This window comes from Hippocampus bargibanti, linkage group LG09 (genome assembly GCF_051943395.1).
Source record: "Hippocampus bargibanti isolate YZ-2025 linkage group LG09, ASM5194339v1, whole genome shotgun sequence".
Taxonomy (NCBI): domain Eukaryota; kingdom Metazoa; phylum Chordata; class Actinopteri; order Syngnathiformes; family Syngnathidae; genus Hippocampus; species Hippocampus bargibanti.
In genome coordinates this window covers 899,198-922,643 of record NC_142742.1, presented here as the reverse complement: position 1 = coordinate 922,643, position 23,446 = coordinate 899,198, and the positions used below count along the sequence as shown (strand labels likewise).

The 23,446-nt window shown below is 42.7% G+C and overlaps 1 protein-coding gene across 1 annotated transcript in view; it reads left to right on the top strand.

The window, feature by feature from the left end:
• plekhh1 (pleckstrin homology, MyTH4 and FERM domain containing H1) overlaps positions 1–23,446 on the top strand; it is a 77,753-nt gene that overhangs the window by 29,107 nt on the left and 25,200 nt on the right. The window contains exon 5 of the mRNA XM_089004037.1: positions 20,693–21,155. The gene's annotated coding sequence lies outside the window, so the exon portion shown is untranslated. The remainder of the gene's footprint in view (positions 1–20,692; positions 21,156–23,446) is intronic.

The window sequence follows — 23,446 nt, the reverse complement described above, 5'->3', positions numbered from 1 at the left end:
GGTGCCGATAAAGCCCTGGTAAGACCTCTGGCAATGTTGTTTCCTTGCCACAAGGGGGCAGCATTAGCCTTTTGTCCATGTTAGTGCTTTGTTACAGCTTCAGCTGTTGCTAAAGCGCTATAGTAGATAGCTAATAGATAGCCAACAGATAGCTAGCCACATAGATAGCTCTATAGCTAATAGCTAGCTAGCTAGTTAGTTGGGTAATACACTGAATGTCACAATTAAATACAGATAGAAATCTAGCTAGCCAGCTAGTAGATAGCTAATAGCTTCCGTGTTGAGTGAACACTAGCACGTGTGGCTGCCGCTGCTCACCCACAGAAAAACGTATCCTGTTACTGTAAAGTGACCATGAGAGTTTTGAAAGGCACTTATAAATGAAATGTATTCTGATCATTATTATAGAAATCAATACTGAAGTATTGTATTTTTTACATACACCCTCATTTCAAGCTCAGATAACTCTAGACCCATATCATTTAGTAATTAACTTTTTTATCTGATGAAAGAAGAGAATCTAAGGTTTCTAACGCTCCATTCAATGTTCATGTCGTCCTAAAACTCACTATTCTGTAGGTCCTGGAATTCAAGTGATAATGACAAAAACCCTGGCACTGCAGTGGACGCATCGTCTGGCAGTGAATAAGTGAAAATTTCTGGTTAGGGGCCATTCTGCTCCAAATACAAAAGTTAACCTGGATCGTAAAAGCGATGTGTTATTGCCAGTCACATTATTTTAAAATTTCATTTTCTACCTTTATTTTGATAGTCTTATACCGGAAATGGCATTTTACAGATTGTCTGTGAGCTTTACGTAGTCATCAAGAAGCTGTTAACGTCTAGTGTACTTTTGTTCGTCGTTTTGCAAAAAGCCAAGTAAATATACGAAATTTGTACACATTTTTTTGGAACGTGTCACATTTTTGAGTTTGACGAACATCTTTGGGAGAAGACTGCCCGTTGAATGACTGAAAACGGGGCAAAGCTCCGTTTCACTTCTCACGGGTTCTTTCTGAAGCGTCAAACCAGGATAAACAAGAGATTACTGAAGATCCGAGATTAGTCGGCGCAGGTCAAAGTAACGTTTCTTTGACTTTGTTGCGTAACGACGCCGCACTTAATTAGCGCCGCTGCGTGACACACATTAAGGAAGCGTCTTAAAGACGAAACAACGCCCCCCCCCCCCCCCCCGCGGAAGATCAGATAGATCCACTTCACGGGCTTGTTGACGAATGCGATACGGACGGAAACATCGTCTTCACGTACGGATTAGTTCGGCGTTACTTCATCTCCCATTCAAAATGTTCTTTATGTAACCACCGCTAAATCGTAAAGGTCGCTTTCCCTGAAAAATTTCGTCTGACATTCACCCGGTCTATGAGAACATTAAAAAAACCATTGGTGACCACCGGTTTAGAAGACGAGGGATTTCGCCAGGGACATCCATCACTGTCCAAAAGATGTAGCGGTTGGCGGGCTACAGTCCATGTGCCCGTCTCGCGTGGACCTCAAATCCCGGAGTGACCACACAGAGACGGACGGTTGTGAGGCCTGGGAGAATCCCAGACACTCCACTGTTCCGACGTCGGACAAAGACCGTTGATCATCTCCCCAGTCGATCTGCGAGTCCGGGGCTATCCCATTTCAGAGTCCGCCACATGGTCCACATACCCGGACTGTCGCCATAGTTGACAACGTAGTGCCACCTCATTGGTGGCAGAAGAACCCAGGGATGACCTAGGACACGCTGGAGAGACTATGTCACTCAGCTGGCCTGGGAAGGCCTCAGGATCTGCCAGGATGAGCTGGACGAAGTGGCTCGGGAGATAGAAGTCTGGGCTACCCGATTGAAGCCGCTGCCCCCTGCAACCCAACCATGGATGGATGGATTTGCTAGTCGGGTTTAAGAATGACTTCTACAGCTTGCGTATATGCGTTTAGTGTCGAGGCGGCGTTATTGTCAGTTGCCCATCGGCGTTCCCATTATTTTACGTAAACGTGAATCATCCAGAAAAAGTGTTTCCCAGTTGGGCGATCGCTCACCATGTTGATGTTCGCGATTTTTGAAGGAATGTTAAAAGCAGACAAATGCAAACATCTTTGGATCAAAGTGCCAGGCCAAAACCACCTCTGAGAGAACAAAGAGAGCAAAAAAATGACGAGGACAGTTAAAAGTTATTATCAATTTATTATTCATCACTCTATTCTTTGTTTTGTTACATTTGTTACATGTTTTTTACATTTTCGTTTATTTTCAAGCTTTTTGAAAGCATTTATGTCTTAATTTTGAGGCGGCTTGGAACGGATTAGGGAATTTACATGGAAAACGCGTCTTCACTTTCAGAAACTTCTATTTAAGAAATTTCTCCAGAACCAATTCACTTCATATGTCCTACCGATTAATTTTTATTCGAGTTTTCTGAGTTAGCATTGAGCTAACTCCGACTGTTCACTGATCTTAAATGCTATTGTGTTTTTTTTTTTTTTTTTTTTGGTGGGGAGGGGGGGCAAAAGTTTGATTTTGCATACGGCTCACGTTTTGGAGACTTAAATCTGACTCGAGTCAATTTAGGTGAAATTCAAAATTCTTCAACTCTGACATTTTGATGCCCACCCAGTAATGAGAAGAGTAGGGTGGGGGGTGGGGTAGATCTTTGGGTTTTGGCGAGCTGTGTGGGAACGCTGTCTGCAAGACCGCTTGGCGGTTGACCACTAACAATGCTGCGGCCGGCCGTTTGAACAATTAATCGCTGCTGGATCGTTTATCCGCATTCTCTCCCTCGTAACTCCTCCCCCCTAGCCCCCTCCTCGTCCTCTGAGGCTAACAAGACCCAATCCTCCAGGAGGAGGAGTGGTATAACGCAAAAAGCTTGACGAGAGGTCGCCGTGACCAAAACAAAATGGCGCCAAGTGGAGACGCGTCCTTTCCGAGATTGTCGGCGGGTTGCGTAACAATCTCATGATTAAATTGAATTATTATGATGATAAAAAAAAAAAAATCAACGGCTTTCCCAGAAATGAAGCTTTTCATTGTAGTCTTTCAACTTTCAACCCAACCCCTTGCTCGTAAACAACGGCACGCTTAGCGCGTCTTTCTGCCATCCCCGAGCCGCCATAAATAATAAACTAAAAACAATAACAAAAAAAGTTCAGACAGACCCCCAAAATGGCTGCCTGAAACAAAATGGCTGCTCGAAACAAAATGGCCGACTCCCCCTCTAAATGTGTTTCAGCGTCTTGTAATAGTTTCATGTTGACGAGTAAAACTCGATACAGGATCTGTTTTTCATTTTTTGTACGGGGGCATGTTTGGACTAGATGTATTATTTATTTATTTACAAAATGCCATAATACTTATAATAATAATAATAGCAATAATACATTTCATTTATAAGCGCCTTTCAAAACTCTCAAAGTCACTTTACAGTCACAGGATAGGTTTTTCTGTGGGTGAGCAGCGGCAACCGCACGCGCCAGCGTTTACTCAACCCGGAAGTAACTCAAATAGATAGAAAGCTGGCTAGCTAGCTCATAGACGGCTTTGTTGTCATTGATGGTGCCCAATCACTGATGTTGTAGATGGAGGTGCTTGCTACTTGGTGCCCACAGTTCATATCTTTTGCTCAACTAGCTAGCGAGCTAGCTAATATATAGCTAGCCTACAAATAGATAGCTAGCGAGGTAGCCAGATAGGTAACTAGCTAGCTCGATAGATAGCTGGAATAGGACATTGATTGTTGTGTGATTGGGAAGAATCCATTATTGTCCAGATAATTCCGTGTTGCAGACATTTTTAAAAAGTAGGGACACGCAAAACATGTGAATAAATAGGCAAGCCTTTAGCGGGTTAGCCATCCATAAGAAACACGGTTTTGCAGTACATCTCGGCCCAGTCCAAGTTACAACACGTTGCTCAGGGTGCCCTTAAAAATGTCCTCTCTCTGATCCTATTGTAAGAAAATAGGCGTGAAAATCTTGAATATCCGGTGTCATTCATGCTAGCGGCTAACGCTAATCACCAGCTTTAGATGCGATACTTAGTCAACAGAATTTATTTAAGCACCCTTTGCGATTTAGCATGATTTTACAACAGGGTTGCGTTGTTGTTGTCGCGAGTAACAGTTTGTGACAGCAGTAAACAAAAATCGATCGCTAACCGAACAGGAAGTTGTTAACCAGAACGAACCATCCGACTTTGGAAAAAGTCATTTCGGTCCCTTGACTTGAGCGCGGCTAGCGGCTAACACTAAACGGCATCTATTAGATACGATCCACTGTCAGCGAAATGAATTCTTTTAGCACCCTTCGCGGTTTGACATGATTTCACGACACGGTTATGTTGTTGTTGTCGTCGCTAGCAACAGTTTGTGACTCCTGTAAACAACCCAAACACAAAACAACAACAAAATTTGATCGCGAACCAAACAGGAAGTTGTCAACCGGAACAAACCTGACGACCTCGGAAAAGGTCCATTCGGTCGATTAACTAGCTAGCGGCTAACGCTAAACGGCAACAACAGATGGAGCGCAGCCGTGACTCATACGAGTTAACATCGAGGTACGCTCGTCAACATGATGGATGAGGAAAGGCTTCCATCTTGTTTATGCAACCCGACACCGGGCATCTGCTGGCCTCCCCCGCTCGCCGTGAGACGGCGGGATTAGCGTAGCCGTTTTGGATACGGCAGATGGGATAGAGCGTGTCGGAAAAATTACCGACGGCCCTCGGCTGCGCTATTTCGAGAAACAAGTTCTGACGGGAATTGACGAATGTAAAGGACGTTTAATTGGATCTTTTAAATTACGGCACCTAGCGATAGCCACCAAGGTCGCTTGACGCTAACTCCGTTTTTGTCGTTTTCCAGAGAGCGCGCAAGATGGGGGCGGGAAGTTTGAGGGGGGGGGGGGGCAAATAACACGACCCGGTGTTCTTATAACTCAGGACGGCAAAACCTGCCAAAACATTTGTCCGTCGGTAGACAGAAGTATAAACGTTTGCGCTTGTTTTTGAAGACGAGACAGCTGAGGAAAAACAGTGTTAGCTAGGGGGGGTGAGGCGGGGGAGGGGTGAGGGGTGAGGCAGCGATGGGCCCAAGCATCGCCATTTGGGAGAAAGTGCGGAGTCACGCTACAGGAATGTTGTGGAGTCGGAAGGCGGTGGTGGGGGAACGGGGGCGCTAGGGGGTTGCGGAGAAGGCGGCGGTGGGCGGTGATTGTTGGCGTGACTGCTCCATTTTTCACAGCCATAATCAGAGGCAGCTGTCAGCGAGAGGGGGCCGAAATATGAAGGCCTTCACAAATGGGCTTGGGGAGAATAGGGATTGGCAGGGGGCTAAAGGGGGGGTTACGCCTGAGTTTGGCGACGGATGAGACAAAAAATGCTCTTTTTGCGATGCTAATTTCATTGGGCAACAAAAAAAGCTTTCGGAAGCAAATAATAATAATAAACATAAAATAATAATAATAATAGTTGCAATGCAATAAATATATCTGGATTTTATTTATTTCTATAAAAAATTATATTTGTGATCTGCTCATATAAATAATATAATAATAATAATAGTTGCAATGCAATAAATATATCTGGATTTTATTTCTTTTTATATGAATTTATTGTATTATATTTGTGATCTGCTCATATAAATAATATAATAATAATGTTAATAATAATAATAATACCTTTCATTTCTAAGTGCCTTTCAAAACTCTCAAGGTCCCTTTACAGTCACAGGATGTGTTTTTTTCTGTGGGTGAGCAGTGGCAGCCACACGCAAGCTAGCGAATATACAGCTACTAGCTAGCGAATAGATAGCTAATAGCTAGCGAATAGATAGCTAATGCCTAGCAAATAGATAGCTAATAGCTAGCGAATAGAAAGCTAATATCTAGCAAATAGATAGCTAATACCGAGCTCAGTGGTTCTTAACCTGTGGGGAATTCCCCATAGGCTCTATGAACCACCGACATAGCGAATAGATAGCTAATAGTCTCATTTTTTCCCTCTCTTCACTTCTTTTTATTTATCTAGCTATTTCACTAGCTGTCTAAGCCATCTGGCTAGTTGTCTAGCTAGCTATTTGGCTGGCTACCTGGCTGGCTATCTAGCTGGCTATTGATTGGCTATATTTATTAGTTTGCTAGCTTGCTATCTATTTGAGTTACTTCCGGCTGGCGCGTGTGGTTGCCGCTGCTTACTCACAGAAAAACTTTGTGTGATTGTAAAGTGACCTTGAGAGTTTTGAAAGGCGCTTATAAATGAAATGTATTATTATTATTATTAAAGTCTGACTCATGTTAGCGTGATTAGCGGACGGATGTGAGCTAGGTTCTAGTGAAAAATGTCTGTTGACGCTCTGCCCGCGACTTTACGAGCTGTCACGGCCCAAAACGCCATTTTTGACAATGAAGACATTTTCAGTACCGCAGCCGTTTCCGCACATCTGCTAGCGTATTAACGATGCCGCTAGCAGCCCGCGCGCAGCGTTCACGCCCCTCCGAGTCTCAAATGTAAGCCGGTCGGTCGGTGACGTGTTTATGTTTAGTCTGGCGGCGACGCGACGCGGCACGGCACGGCACGTAGGCACGGGGCCCACTTGTGGAATGGCCCAAGGTAACGTTAGGACGCTTGGGCCTCACCTTAACATACTCGAGCGCCGTCTTCCAGACATTGTTACTTGGCGGACAGTTTTATATATCGCGAAGCTGTGCGCTTTATGACCTATTTTCGAAGCCACTCCGTGTCAGCCTCGCTCGGATCGTGGAAAAAAGGAGTCCGTTGGGAGGAGGCCGTGCTTGTTGATTTTTTTTTTTTTTTTTTGGGGGGAGGAGTGATTCATAGCGTGCTAAGGACTTGACCTCGTGCAAGTCAGAGTACTACTTTTCATGTCCCCCCCACTTTAACCCTGACCCCACCCCACTCTCGTAAGCCAAGAGGCTTCCACAACATTTGTGTCACCAGCTAATGAACTTTGCAGCATGCACTCATGCGTTTCTTCAAATGAGTCAGTCACCTGCAGGAATAAATTATTTGATTTTTTTGTTTTTAGCAGAAATATTTTAGAATTGAAGAAAGTCCATAGCGATTTATTTATTTATTTATTTATTTATTTATTTTTTATTTTGTAATACATTTATTTGTGTTTTTAGTTATTTGTTTAGTTATCTATGTATGTATTTAGGTATTTCTGTTTATTTATTTATTTCTAATACATGTATTTATTTTTTATTATTATATATTTATATATTATTATATTTTTTATATATTATTATTTATTGTTATTTATTTATTTAGTTATTTATTTATTTGGGCATTTATGTATGTTTATTTATTTATTTAGGTATGTTTATTTATTTTTAATATGTACATTTATTCATACATTTATTTGGATGTGTTTATTTTTTTATTTTTTTATATAGTTATTTATTTATTTATTTTGTAATACATTTATTTATATTTTTAGTTATTTGTTTAGTTATCTATGTATTTATTTAGGTATTTGTGTTTATTTATTTTGAACACATTTATTTATCCATTTATATGTATCTGTTTATTTGAGTTGAGTGAACGCTGGTGCGTGTGGCTGCCGCTGCTCACCCACAGAAAAATGTATCCTGTGACCTTGAGAGTTTTGAAAGGCACTTATAAATGAAATTTATTATTATTATTATTATTATTAGTTTTATTATTATTATTATTATTGTGATGATTATGATGATTATTATTACAGTAAAGTGTCGTTATATCGATATCGGATATATCGATAGTCCCGGTTATATCGATACTATTTCTATGCACGCACTGAGAAAATTACATGCAAACAGGGTCGGATATATCGATAGTCCCGGTTATATCGATATTTTTTCGGACTCCCTTGAATATCGATATAACGAGACTTTACTGTATTACCATTTGATAGCTATTTGCTATCTATTAGCTATCTAGCTACTTATCTAGTTAGCTATCTATTCACTATCTAGCTGGTTGGCTATTGAGCTAGGTATCTGATGGCTATCGATTGGCTAGCTAGCTAGCTAGCTTTCTATCGATTTAAGTTACTTCCGGGTTGAGTGAACACTGGCGCGTGTGGCTGCCGCTGCTCACCCACAGAAAAAACGTATCCTGTGACTGTAAAGTGACCTTGAGAGTTTTGAAAATCAAATGGATTATTATTATTATTATTAAATCCCTGACGGATTCGAGAATTAAAAAAAAAAGAAAAAACCCGGGTGGCGCCGGCCGTCATGGGCGGGAGTGGAGAATTAAATCGAACTGTATGACGCAAGTTTTTTTTTTCTTCTTGTCTTCCTTGTAAAAGGCAGATGTTTTTATAACATTGCGAGTTGTTGTGCAAGAGCCAAGCATCTCATTGGAGCGTGACTCATCCATCCAACTTGTTTAGCGCATGACACTCGGATTGAAACCGCCGGGCTGAAAATCAATTGTTCGGGTGTAAATTGGAGTCAAAAATTGGAGTCCCTCCCCGGGAAAGGACTTCCTGGATTGATTCATAAAATTCCAACAACATCAAAGAACAAAATGTGCACGTTGTTGTGGTGGATGTGGCGATTAGCATCCAATGCTAACTAGCGGCAATAGGCCGGGTCATTTGCAGATGTAGTTTAAAAAAAAAGCAGACTAAAAATTTGCAACACATCAACCAAAATAAAAAAAAAATGTCAACATTCAGCAATTTTATTTTTACACCAAACACAAAAAAATATAGTAATAATAATAATAATAATACACTTGATTTCAAAGCGCCTTTCAAAACTCTCAAGGTCACTTTACAGTCACAGGATATTTTTCTGTGGGTGAGCAGCGGCAGCCATACGCACCAGCGTTCACTCAACTCCAAAGTAACTCAGATAGAAAGCTAGCTGGCTAGCTAATGGATAGCAAATAAATAGTGAATAGATAGCCAGATAGCCAACAGCTCGCCAGATAGACATTTTACAGCTAATAGCTAGCTAGCTAATGGATGGCAAATAAATAGCGGATAGATAGCCAGATAGCCAATAGCTAGCAGCCCAAAATAAACCTCCTCTGTTTTCCCCATATCGAGGTTGTATAAATAAAGATAAGCGCAGCAGGCTCACCGCGCCATGGGAATTGGCCAATCTGGTCGTGTAAACATCAGCCAATGACTTTTGGCAGGCCGGCCGGCCGGCCGTTTGGTTCTCTGGAGGCCAGCCTGTGCGATGGAATTTAGAAATAAATCACCCCCCCCCCACACACACCCTTCTGTCTTTGCTATCTAGCTGGCTAGGTATCTATCTAGCTAGATAGCTCTCTATTTGCTATCGCGCTAGCTATTAGCTTGAACGTATAAGCAGTCCTAAAACTCAATATTCTGTGGGTTCTGGAATTCGAGTGACAATGACAAAAACCCTGGCACTGGAGTGGACACATTTTTCGTACATGTCTGACAGTAAATGAGTTAAACAACACACATATTAGAGTCGGAATATCATAATTATTTTTATTATTAAAAATATTATTCATATTATTTGTTATTATTTTTATTTTTACCATATGATACTTCCAGGCTGAGTGAACGCTGGCACGTGTGGCTGCCGCTGCTCACCCGCAGAAAAAAAATCCTGTGACTGTAAAGTGTCCTTAAGAGTTTTGAAAGGCGCTTATAATGAAATTTATTATTATTATTATTTAAAAAACATACGCAAACACACACACATGCACATATTGACACACACACACAATTGTATGACACGCGCTTGATCTTGGCCTTCTCTGGTTTTGATTTGTAGCCATTCGAGACCCCCCCCCACGAGCCCCACTTTAAGCCCACCCTCAATGGCTTCCAGCTGGATGTTATCCTGGGTGGAGGGAGGAGGCTTTGGCAGCCAGCCAGCCAGCCTCAACTTGCTCAACTCCCAGCCCCCCCCCCCCCCCCCCCCCAAAAAAAAAATTCCCTCCCTCATCCCGTCTTTATAAATTTAATTGGTGGAAAAAGCCATAAAGTTGAAATGTTTAATTTGTGGCTGATGTCCAGCGTCTTTGACGTCTCGCTCGAGGTGAAGAGGTGAAGAAAACAAGCGCTCCCAAAAGACCACGACGAAGCTGTCCTGGAATAGCCTCACGTTTCCGAGCTGATTTCCTTCCATATTTTCCTGGTTCTGCTCACAGATGCCACACGCTCACTTTTCAGCCGCTATCCCGGTTGAAATCAGCCACTTTTTAGTGGCGGCGAGGGTTAATGTTTACCTTGCCGGAGCGACGGACGGCGATGACAGTCTGATGTCATCGAGGTCAGAGTTGAAAACGGGAGGAGGAGGGAGGGAGGGCGTTTGTCGACGGGACGGGAGGACGTGACGCTTTTGTCACTCATCATCAACACGCCTGTGTGTGTGTGTGTGTGTGTGTGTGTGTGTGTGTGTGTGTGTGTGTGTGTGTGTGTGTGTGTGTGTGTGTAGGGCTGAAATCAGCTGACACCTGCTTTGTAATTGGACTGCCTTGCACAATCATGTGACTTCTGCATTGAAGCCACGATTGTAGGCAACGTAAGGCACGTAGCCTCACTCACCCCCCCCCACCCCCCATATCTTAACACCCCCCCTCGCCTGCGCAATTTCCACTGAATCTAAAAAGTGAAAAGTTGCAGACAGCTGACAGGAAAGTGTTGTATTTTATTGTATTTATTTATTTTGTTTTGGAGGGGGGGGGGGGGGGAAAGATGAATGACCCTGAGGACATTCATCAAGGAAATTGAAGAAAAATTACTTGTCTATTTAGACCAGGTTCAATGGCTATTTTTGTTGCTATTTTAGGAGATTTTTTAAAAATTCTTTAATTGTAATTTTTGGCATCTATTTTCATAAAATATTTAAAAATATGTTTTATAAAAATAGATGCCAATAATTAAAGTTAAATGAATAGAAAAATAGATAAATATATATATTAAATGAATAAAAAATATAGGAATATAAAATGTCAATTTTTAGGAGGTTTTCAAGGTAAACAAATTTGAGGAAAAAAATATGTAAATATATATATTATTCATTTTAGTTATTGGCACATCTGTTTTTATCAAACATTTAAAAAATATTAGATGTTTCATGTTTTATAAAAAATTTAAAATTAAATGAACATTAAAAATATGTTTTATCTTGGTTAAAATAGATGCCAATAATTAAAATGTAATATATATATATAATTTGTAATCTTATATAATTATGTTCAAGATAAACACGTTTGAGGGAAAAAATAATTCATTTAATTTTAATCATTAGAATTTTTATAAAACAATTATTTTTAAATGTTTTATAAGACACACACACACAGGCGTGTTCATGAGGAGTGACTATATATATATATATATATATATATATATATATATATATATATATATATATATATATATATGTATGTATGTATGTATTGATCAGCCTGATGTAAGAAAGGATCAATGACACACATGTTTATCACCCAGTCACATATGCGTACGTAGCAGTGAATCAATCTCCTTGATTAGATAAGGGCGCTGTCCCGCGCTTGTGATGCAACATTTTTTTTAGCACTTGGTCACATGTCCGCTACTCAAATGACCTTAAGTAAACTTGTCTTTTTGTACTTTTTTTATTTTTGTGTTAAACCGAGTGTGGTCAAATGTTGGATGTTAGCCTCAACAATAGCCGCCGAAACTATTTGACCCAAGTTTGATGAGCACCCGTGGCCCGAGACACCCAGTGGGGTGGGGGATGACATTTCCATTTTTTTTTTTTTTTTTTGGGGGGGGGGTGTCAAAAAGTGTTTTGTTTATTGAGAAAATGTGGATTTATTTTTTATTTATTTGTATTTATTTATTTTATTTTTTAAGAAAAAGTGTGAATTCCAAAAAGTGTTTTGTTTCTTGAGAAAATGGCGATTTATTTATTTATTTGTGTATTTATTTATTTATTTTTGAAAAAGTGAATTGAAAAAGTGAATTGAAAAAAGTGTTTTATTTATCGAGAAAATGTGGTTATTTGTATTTATTTATTCATGTATTTGCTTATTTTGCTTTTTTAAAGAAAATATTTCAGAGAGAAATTTCATATTTGAGAAAGGAAAATAGCATGTACGTTTTCAGTAAAAGAAATACATTCAACCCCCCCCCCCCCCCCCCAAGAAAATGTGGAGATTCTCAAAATACACAAAAACATGAAAGTATTTTTTTTTTTTTGGGGGGGGGGGGGGTTTATATGGGGGGTGGGACTGTCCTCATTCTGGCACCACCATAGCAGTGGGCTATTCAAAATATGTCTCAGTGAAACCGATGCAGCTCGGACCACCGGTCACTAACTAGTGACTGACCAACTAGTCTGTAACCCCCCCCCCCCCCCCCCCCCCTCCCCTATCCTCCCAAAATAGCACTTTCATATTTTTGGCAATTGAAATCCCCCAATTGGGCATCCGTGACATCGCGCAGGTGTCCTACCAGTTGCGGCACTCAACACCCGCGACCCCCCATTGCCGGGTCCGGGTGCCGTGTCCTCAGAGGTCAAAGGGTTAATGGAGCAGAGTGGCGCCGGGCGGCCCCGTCTGGATTTGGTAAACAGCAAAGCTGTCACTGCAGATGAATACGCCGAGGAGCCAAAACAGGCCCCCGAGCACACTGGATGGGTAGGGGGGCACTTTGCTGTGTCATGCCCTCACTGGCGTTGTAATTTACCGTCTCAATGATGTAATAATAATCATAATAATACATTTCATTTCCTAGCGCCTTCCCAAACTCTCAAGGTCACTTTACCGTGCCACTATTTTCTCGATGCCCACAGTCTCCATTTTGCTGCAATGAGCAACGTTTTCTTGCTTTCTCCTGATGTTTGTTTGTTTAGTTTTTGTTTTTCTTGGCCTCGGTCTTCACTTGGCTGGAGCGCTTCTTCTTCTTCTTGTTGTTGTTGTCGCTCTCGCGTTTGTTTTGTGGCTTTTCACCCACTGCAAATGATTCTTTATTTTTTGCTCCTCAACCTCCGACTCAATTTAGCTGCAACCATAAGAAGGCATCTTAATTAAAAGACCCTGGCCCGGGTCACTCCCAAAACCAAGCAACTTAGTTTCACACCCCCCCCCCCCATTTTAAAACATTCTCCATCCATCCCGTCGCCAGCTCAGCTTCCCAGCTGCGTCGGGCGAGGCGTGTAAATCTGGGCCCCTCCGAGCCAGCGGCAGAAAAGAATAACTCTGTCCAGGGTTCACGGCGAGTTCAGCCAAGCCACAGCTCTCACCCACCCCCAACACCCCCCCCCCCCAGTTCTCTCCGATCTCTTCGCCGTCACTCGTCAGATCGCAAAAAGCGACGGCGCTAACGTCTTCTGGCTCGGGTGATGTCATCGATAGCGAACGTGGGAAGCGTCGCCTCCACCAGATGTCGGGACTCTTCGGAGACCCGGCGCGTTTTTCCTCGGGTCTTTTGTTTCAAGACCTCATCCAGAAACCAGAAAACTCTTCTTTGAATTTAACGAGTTTTTGGTACGTTAAATCGGGGGAGAGGACCTAAAAGTCGTTGAGAAGAAAGTTAACGTCAAAACGGCCGATCACGTTGTCATCGCCAACATTACAGTTTTACATGCTCTCCTCGGGCCTACGTGGCTTTTCTCCAGGTATTCCAGTTTCCTCCCGCATTCCCCACAACGTGCACGGCAGTCTGTTTAAACACTCCAAATGATCACGACGTGAGCGGGGATTGGTGTTTTGTCTCAGTCTGTGTAGCTTGCGATTGGCGGGCGACCGGCTCAGTGTGTCCCCCGCCGACCACCAAAGACGCTTCCAGGCCGACGTTAAAATGGATTGGATTCTCTCAATGACAAATCAAACAAAATGGAATCCCTCTTCACATATTCACCTTTTGCTAATCAAAACCGCAGCACCTCCGATCTGCCGGAGTGGGCGTGGCCGACTCGGTCCAACAGGTTTGATCCCTAATTTCATGTCAGATCCTCCGTCGGTGATTGCCAGACTTTGTTTACTCGTCCGCCATCAGACCCGACATGTTCCGTCGCGCAAGCCCCGCCCCCCTTTCCACCGCAACAGGACAAACTGCAGGCCCTCCTAATCAGCTCATTTGGCGCAGATCAATGGCACTGATGAAAAGGTCCCAAAGCCCAGACCGTGACCCAAATGAGACTCCAACAAAACACCCTTCTTAAGCCATGGCCTTGGAGCAAATAAGCACCTCCAAACCCCCCTGGGTCAAAAGGTCAAAGGGGTCATGACCCCAAGGTTGGAAGGGGTTCAATGGAGGTGGTGTCCGAGGTGGAAAGGGCGGCGGCAAGTGTGTGAGGTTTTGGATGGGATGGAGGGCGCGGGCTGGGGGGGGGGGGGGGGGGGGGGGGGTGGTCTCTGGTGTCCTTGCTGGTGGGCCAGCTGAACAAACAGGCGATTGGGTGGGGGGGGGGGTGGGGGTTGAAACAAGGCCAGACTTGAGAACCGCGAGCCGGTTTTCAGAAGAACGCGGACTGCGACACTGAGCGACACTCTGTTGACGCGAACAGAACGACACACATACCAGTTTGCAGGGGGGGTCACCTCGACGGACCCTTCCACGCCCCCCCCCCCCCCCCCCCCCCCCCCCCACAGAGATGATAATAATAATAAGAGTAATACATTTCATTTTAAACGCCTTTCAAAGCTCTCAAGGACACTTTACAGTCACAGACAAGCATAGGTACTATAATAAATAAAATACAATCACAAATAGAATACAATAAATAAAAAACAATTCTAAATAGAAACAAGAGAAAGAGCTACACAGAAAATGCCATTTTAAATGGGTGGCTTTTGAGATGAGATTTGAAGGTGGGAAGAGAATCCGAGTTACGAATGTTGGGAGGAAATGAGTTCCAGAGTTTGGGGGCAGAGCAGCTGAAAGCTCTGACCTCCATCGTGCTGAGACGGGCAGGGGGGCACACAGAGATGGAAGAGAGGTAGAGGATATGAGGGAACGAGAGGGAATAGAAATTTGAAGGTCAGGTATGTATAGGGGGACAAGGTTATGGATAGCTTTAAATGTATAAACAAGAATTTTAAAGATCCACCAGACCCGAAGCCCCCCCCCCTGGTCCCCACCAGGAAAGGGCTTCACCCACTTGAAAAGAAGAAGCAGAAGAAGAAGATGGCCTCTTGTCGCAGTCTGTCTTCAATCAGCCCAGCAAAAACAGGCCCACCCATTTATCCCACCCTCATACCCCCCCCCCCACCCACCCACCCACCGGCCCTCTAATCCGTACCACATGGATAACAAAACCGGGAGGAATTAACGGGAAACAATTCAGGCTGGAACTAAATCTGCGCAAGATTTCTGCGACCCCCCCCCCCCCAAGCGCCCCCCCATCCCAACCTCATCCATTGTTTGTCCATATTATAAATCATCCACGCGACCCATTTGTCACCCGTGTTTATGTCAGTGACGGACGGGATTGCTCACCCCATCCGGGGGTCTTCATTTTGGGTACACTCGAGCAGCAAATGTCAAGCAAAATAACCCCCCCACACACCCTTGAAGAAAAAGTGCCAAATGTTTAGTTTCACTTCCAGTTCCCGAGTTCGGATTAAGTGAAAAGGAAGGCAAATGTCAGGCCTCGGTCGCCATGGTTACTTCCTATTTGACTGGGGGGGGGGGTCTTAGCAAGGGGAGGTTTGGTGGTCAGAAAAAGCCAAGCGTGCTTGTCTTGGAGAGATGAGCAACCGACGACCGCGAAACCGTCATGAGCTGTGCTAGCATAACAAAAGTGGCGCCTGCAAGACATTGACCCACCGGGCTTCAGTTGAGGAGCAACAATTCTAATCTTGACGCCTGAAAAATCAAATCAAAAAGTAAATCACTCAGATAAAAGCCAGCTGCGGATGCGGAATGTTTCAGGCTCACACATTCCATCACAATGGCTACCGCTAATTATTGCTTGCACTTTGTCACACAGTTCAATGTTAGTGCCTTTCCACACGTAAAACACTAAAAATGCTGTTTGACAAACAGCGTGAAAGGGGCAACCGATGCGAAAAGGCTAATAAAGGCAAATCCAATCCAATCCAACCTTACGCTCCTGTCTTTCTACACATCTCGGAAGCCTGAACATTTTCACCCCTCCTCCCGCTGTTCCGATCCATGTTTGTGCTATTTTACACATAACATTGACAGCGGGTGTTGACAGGCAGCGTGAAAGGGGCCAGAGCGTATGTATGGCTTGTACAAAATTCTCCGAAATTAATGTGTCAACTTCATCCCCTGCTCTGCTGTGAAATTTACAGGTAGAAGACAGCCTCCCTATTTTGTCTGTACCTTTTACGCAGAACAGCAACTTTGCATTCGACGGACAGCGTTAAAGGGGTGACAATTGCTTATCTCATTTTCAGCAATTTTCTCAAAGGATATCCCAAAGCCTGGACATTTTGGACTTGCTAACCATGTTCCAGAAATTTCTTGGTACACCTTGTCATTCCGTAGAGGTGCCTTTCACACAAAACAACCTTTGATAGACAGTGTGAAAGGTTCGACAAAATAGCCAATGATATGGAAAATGCTGATCTGTAAAGCTCGCCACGCTTGACAGCTGTGGAGAAGCAAATCAAAGCTTACTGTGTGAGTGTGTGTATGTGGGGGAGGGGGGGTACCTCCGCATAAACAAGGGGATCTCCTTACCCAAAACAAGAAGGCTGCGGCGGAACAGGCAGCACGAAAGGGGGTGTAGTTGCTCGGCGGTGTGCGCACGGAAACACGTGAACGTGGGCGGAAAAGGTCGAGCCAAAAACATTCATTAAGTCGAAATTACAACCTGTGCTCACTTTTTATTCTTCAAAACAAGCCACACACACACACACACACACGTACACTGAAGTGTGTCAGCTTTCGCGCAGTGTCACAATTTTAACTTAAAACAAATCTGCGTAGTCCTCAGCGTTGATTTTTCATGCATTATGCTAAGCTAATAAACATCATTAGCCACCGCAACTACAAAAAAAAGACACACTGTGACGTTTGCCCCCCCCCCCTCCCCCACGGCGCCATTAAGACGAAGGATTTATTTCACGTATAACTTAGCTGCGACCTAAACGTCGCATAAAATGTCTACCTGTCCATCAATCGTAATATGATAGCGGATTTGGGATGTCGCGCGGGGATATGTGGGCCTTATTAGCATGCCGAGGGCGGCCATCATTGGCTTGGCGGCAGTCACTTGGGATAGTACAACACAGAGCACAAGTGACTCCTGGTGGAATTCATGAGAACTACAACAGGTTGTGGCTTGGATTGGATTGGATTGAGATCGTTTTCGGACTTCAAATGTTGTTAAAAAGTATTTGAAATGTATTCTTTATTTTCCTTTAGTGAGTTTAGTACTTATTTATTTAGGTTTTTTTTTAGGATTGTCGTACCATGTTCCTGAAATTACTTTAAATATTTCATTCTCCGGTCAATAAATTCAGGGGCTTGAGGGGGTAACCTGATAGAAATTTGAATACCTCTCATTTTTCCAACGCTCGATCTGGTACCAGTTGCTTCATTCTTGTCAACTTTACCATAAAAACAGGTACTATCGTCCACGTATTCAAGTCCTATTTTTATTTCTTGTTTTAGCATTTTTTTATTCGACCAAACCAGGACAGGGACCCTGACCACAACAATTAGTATTAGGGCATTGACTTGGAAACAGAGCTCAGAAGTGGATCTGGACCACAAAGACCATAGTCCTTGAACACAACAAACCTTGATCAGAACACAGAACCATAGGTCTAAATGACACAACATGAACCTGAACCCGGACCTGAAAAAAAAACCCAGTTTGTATATGAACCAGCGCCTCAAAGACGAGAGTTTGGATTGTGGACTCTGTCACGGACGTTGTCACAAAGTCTCAATGGAACTGAAAGAAACAAATACACACACGGACCTGCACTTCAAAGACTAGAATAGGTGGGGGTAAGTAGGGGTCAAGGAGGGAGGGGGGGGTCATTGTTGTTACAAATCTCTCAATCAAGTGTGTGGAATACCTATAATGTTAAAAAGTAAATATGGATATCTTCTACTCACTGATTCTGGTCTTTGGCTTCCCCCACGATAAACAAGGAGCCCGATCTATGATGTTTTCAAACAACAAAGTTCTATTTAGCTTTCAGAAGAACGCAATGGTGCACATCTGTAGTCCAGATGTGCACTGTTCTACGTGCTACCCGGCTCAGGATGTTTTGGATTCCCGTCCATGGAACATGTGGGCTGGGTCGCAGCAGCCTCCGTCGGGAGCCCGAGCGGCGTCCGGTCTGCGTGAAGATGTGTTTACCTCCCGGGGCCGGTTCAGTCTTGGCTCGGCCGTAGGGCGGGGGGTTCGGGCACGTCCGCCGCTGCCGTCCAAATTCAGGCCAGATGTGAAGGAGCTGAATATGGATTTTCGACTTGGTCCTGATGAGCTGCAGTGCCTCAACCAGGGCAATGAAACAAAACTAGATGTCGAGCTGGGGCTGGCGCTCGATCTTAGTAACACTGGAATAAACCGGGACCGCCAAGGCTAGGGTTCATGTCATAGGCCCGACATGGACACAGATCTAGACCGTGAGGATTTTAATCATAATCCATCCCCGATACCACATTCTTCACTCAATCCTGACTTGTCTCAAAAACTCGCACTAATATGAACCTGGATCTCAATGGCAAAACTAGACTTGAGCTAGTGCTAAATCTGAACCCTTTCTGTTGGTCTAGACCTCAAATCTTAGCAAAGCGACTTGGACCTGACATTCAGTGACAAGAACAGTGGTATGAACGGGAGACACAGATTCAGATTTAGTGGACCGGAGTAGTCTCAGATACATGGACACAATCTTTGTTTCCTTCTACGATTTTGTGTCTTTGAGACGCACCAAAACCCTCAGTCTTTTTGGCGTCGCTGTTCCTGGTCCACTTTTCTCATGAGAACCTGTTTACCGTTGGCCCGCAATGTCCGCATCTGGCCAAGAAAGAACTGATTACAAGCCGACGCAATCTGCCACCTGCTCCTGTGGGTCCCTTGACCCTCTCGAGATGGTTTTGTGTGTTTGTGTGTGTATGTAAGTCTGAAATGCTTAAACACACACTTAATTGACACAGCATGAGGGGCCTCCATTGTCTTCCAATCAGTCATGAGAACCAGGACGCCCTCCAATCCTTCAGTCCGGTTGACCGGGCAGCAAGGAGATAGCGAGTGTTTGGGGCTCGGGGGGGTAGCTTTGATCACGGCGTCCGTTGCTCAATGGGTTGTGGCGTCGGAAGACGAGGATACGGGTGAGGGTACGTTTTAGTAGCAACGCTGGAGAGAGTGCTGGATTGTCTGCCGTTCACCCCCAACAAGAAGCCGGTGGTTAGGCTGCAACCTTACACCGCCTTGTTTCAATTAGGGGGCTTGGGGGTCCTTTACAACGGCTCCAATACAACGGCCTTCCCCCATTTAATCTCAACCATCAAAGACCCTCTGGCAGAGAATTTGGGTTGTTAGGACAGGGGTGGCAATGTATGGCCTGGAATGGGTGTGGGGGAGTCGAGGTGGGGGGGCACAGACAAGCAGAAATCACATTTAAATCCGGTCCATCTATTAGTATTGTTTGCAGTAAAAAAAAAAAAATAACATTGTCTGTCTATATGTTTTGCACCACTGCTTTTGTTCGAATATCCATTGCAAAAGTAGTTATCGCTCTGCCACATAGATTCTTCCATATCTTTTCCTATTTTGTGTTAGCATTCATGTTCAACTAGCATACTACATACTGAAGGCAAGCTTCAGTATGTTTTTAAAAAAAAATACACAACTATTTTTTTGTTTTGATATAAAATTGAAATAAAAATACCAAGAAAAAAAGATTTTTCTTCCTACTTCCAACAACTATTTTAAAAACCAATCAGGATCAGAATCAGAAAGCCTTTAAAAGTCCCATAATGGGGAAATTTGCAAATAACTATTTGCAAAAAACAAAACAAAACAAAAAAAACATTTTTTACCTCTGACATGTACATTTTTTTATTTAAAAAAACTTTTTCTTTGAAAAATATTTTTATTTTTCGATTCAAAATGCATTTGCAGAAAATATTTTTTTACCTATTTGACATGTAATTTTTTTCTTAAAAAAAGCATGTTTTTCTTTGATTTTTTGTTCTTTTTCAATTAAAAAAAATATATGTATTTTCCTACTTCAACAACAATTTCCAAAACCAAATAAGCATTTCCAAAAAAATATTTTTTTTACCTCTTTAACATGTATGTATATTTTTTTTCCTTAAAAACGTTTTTTCTCTGGAATTTTTTTGATTTTTTGATTAAACAAATATAAATATAATTTTTTTCCTACTTCAACTTTTTCAAAATTTTTATTCTTGGAAAACATGGTTTTCTTTGGAAACAAAAATTCCTTGAAAAAAAAAATCTTTTTCGATTAAAAAAAAACGTAACGTTTGGTAACGTTTTTCAAGTGACTCTATGCCTACTTTGGCGACCTCTGGTGGTCATCTAGGAAACGACACGTGTTCCCGATGTTGTCCAGCAGAGAGCAGCATTACACTTCATTTATCCTGTTTGTGTGTCTGATTTGTCTATTGACTTTGTCCAGCAACAGAATTGTCATTGTTGATACTTTCCCGTCAATTCAACGAATTTGCCTCTCGAATAGAAAAAAAAAATGAAAAAAACACAACAACAAAAACTGAATCAAATCTCTTGAAAATGTCCGCAGTTCCGAGCGGGTCTCGAAGATCGACTGACGTGGAAGCTGTCAACATCTGCAGAGTGAAACCAAGTGCGTGTTTCTATCCCGTGGGAGCCTTCGGTGCAAAAATCTGAAAGTGGGAGGGCCTAAGAAGAAGGAAAAAGAAGAAGAAGAAGTGAAGGGGTGACTCCTTTGCGAAACCTGATCCCGCTTTGGACCCTTTAAAGGAAGATGGCTCCGCGCTACTCAATGAAAGCCGGGAAGAGCGTGTGCGTGCGTGCGCGTGCGTGTGACCGAGGCCAAGTGTTGGCGTGCACGCGGCGCGTTCGCCACACACGCCAGGCGACGGAGGTGACGGTGACCGCCACTGCCGGGAGAGCTCCATCAACAACAAAAAAAAAAAGAAAGAAGAATGAATGAGAGGACGCCAGCAAACCCGACACACGTTGGGAACGAGGGACGGTGAGAGGAGTCCACTGGCGAAAAAAAGGTACCAAAAGAAGTTGCCGCCTCGCGTTTGTTTGTTTGTTTGGAGCGTTTGTGATCCACGTGCGCGGTTGTTTCTTTCGACTTGCTCTGATCTTTACTTGATCAAAAGGAAAATGGCGGAAAATGTTTTTGTCCTTGTTTGTTCCTACTTTTTACTTTTGGCGGAAAAAAGAAAACAGTGTCGGATTATTACAGAAAAAGAAAAGGCTTACAATTTCATTTTATTTTTTACTATTGTACGGAAAGTTTCTTTGTAATTTTTGTTTTTGCCAATGGGTTATTTTTTTTGTCAAATTATTCGGATTAAAATTAAAGGGGGGGAAAAAGCAAAAGTAATTTTTTGTCTTTTTTTTTTCTTTTTTTCCATCAAACTATTCGGATTAAAAATAAACGGAAACAAACCACATTAACTCATTCACTACCATTCACAAATTTATTCTGCAATTGAAAATATGACGTAGAGTGCCATTCCCGAATTTGTTCGGATTTTGTTTTTTCATGTTTGGGTGCCGATAAAGCGCTGGCCAAGGCCTCTGGCAATGTTTTTTTAGTAGCATTTCCCTTTTTTTCCACGTTAGCGCTTTGTTCCTGCTTCAGTTCTTGTTAAAGCGCTACACAAAGCAATATGTCTGGATTGCATTGTATTTTTTTGTACATCCGCCCCCATTTCAAGCTCAGATAACTCCAGACCCATATCATTTAGGAATTAAACCTTTTTTCTGATGAAAGAAGACAAGCTAAGACGCTGCATTGAATTTTGATGTCATCCTAAAACTAAATATTCAGTGAATCTTAGTATTTGAGTTACAGTGACAAAAACCCTGGCACTGGAGTGAACACATTTTTGCACATCGTCCGGCAGTGAATGAGTTAAAAAAAAAACAGTTCGTATATATTTTACGGAAAAGGAACTAATACAAAATGAGAAAATGTGTCTTTTATCCAAAATAACAAACCAAAGAAAATACTAATTTACTGAAACTGTAGCCCCTCAGGTTATAAAAATCAACTTTGTACTCAAACCAAGTTCATGTTTCCTTTAGAAAATAATTGCCATGCCATTAATCCGTTCCAGTTTTGGAACGATATCGTATTTTGTTGGTTGATTGCTTGAATTTTTTTTCCGCCCTATGGGTTGGCAACACAATGATGATGATGATGAATTAAGAGTCGATTTAAATGCATTAATTAATTTTGTTATTTTTGAGAAAACAATTATTGTTGGGGAAATAAAACTAAATGCATCAAAAGTAAGTTAAATCACTGCAAATACTTTCCGTTTCAATTTGACCACATTTTGTGTTCTGCCTGTATCTTGGCCTTCTACTCTGCATGATTCCGACTTGATCTTGCTTTCATTCCTTGGTGCTTTCTACTATCTTTGTGACTGCCTTATTTTCCTGTATAGGATAGTTGTCTATGTTAAGCGCTTTTTTACAGCTTCAGCTGTTGTTAAAGAGCTATTTAAATCTATATGTATGTTATTGTATTGTATCCAAAATTCAATATATTACACCCCTCCCCCATTTTTTTATTAAAACTTTTAAAACAACCCCCCCCCCCCAGCCCCCACCCCACACTCCTGTTTATAGACAGCAATTCCAGACAGGAGTCTTTTTGGAATCTCGATGCCACAAACTTGGCACAGCGACAGTATCCGTGGCCTGTTTTGCACGTGTGCAGCCGTGACCCACATCTGGAGCCTGCGAGGCGTCAGGCGAATTGGCGCGGGGACGGAACGGAACGGGACGGGACGGGACTGGACTGGACGCGGGATGTGGGAAGCGTCTCTTGGGGATGATGTCACCCCCAGACTGACTAATCACTGACATCAGCGCAGCTGCTAACTAAGCAGCGGACGTGAAAACGTGTCTGTTTTGAATAAATGTAGATTGTTATTGAGGAATGACGCGGGGGGGGGGGGGGTGCAAAGTCGGGGTAGAAAGTCTGGATTGGCAACATTTTGTCCTTGGTGGATTTGGATGAGAGCTGTAACCTGCACCTGTGTCTAGTTGTTGGCTGTTGGCTATCTATTAGCTATTTATTAGCTATCCATTAGTTAGCTGACTATCTATTAGCTAACTAGCTTTATAGCTGACTGGCTGTAAACTGTCTGTCTGATAGCTATCTGGCTATCTATTAACTATTTATTTACTATCTATTAGCTAGCTATTAGCTGTATAGCTGAGTGGCTGTAAACTGTCTAACTGGCTAGCTGTTGGCTAATAGATAGCTAATCGACACCTAGCTTGAGCGAGCGCTATAGATAGCTAATTGATAGCTAGAGCTAAT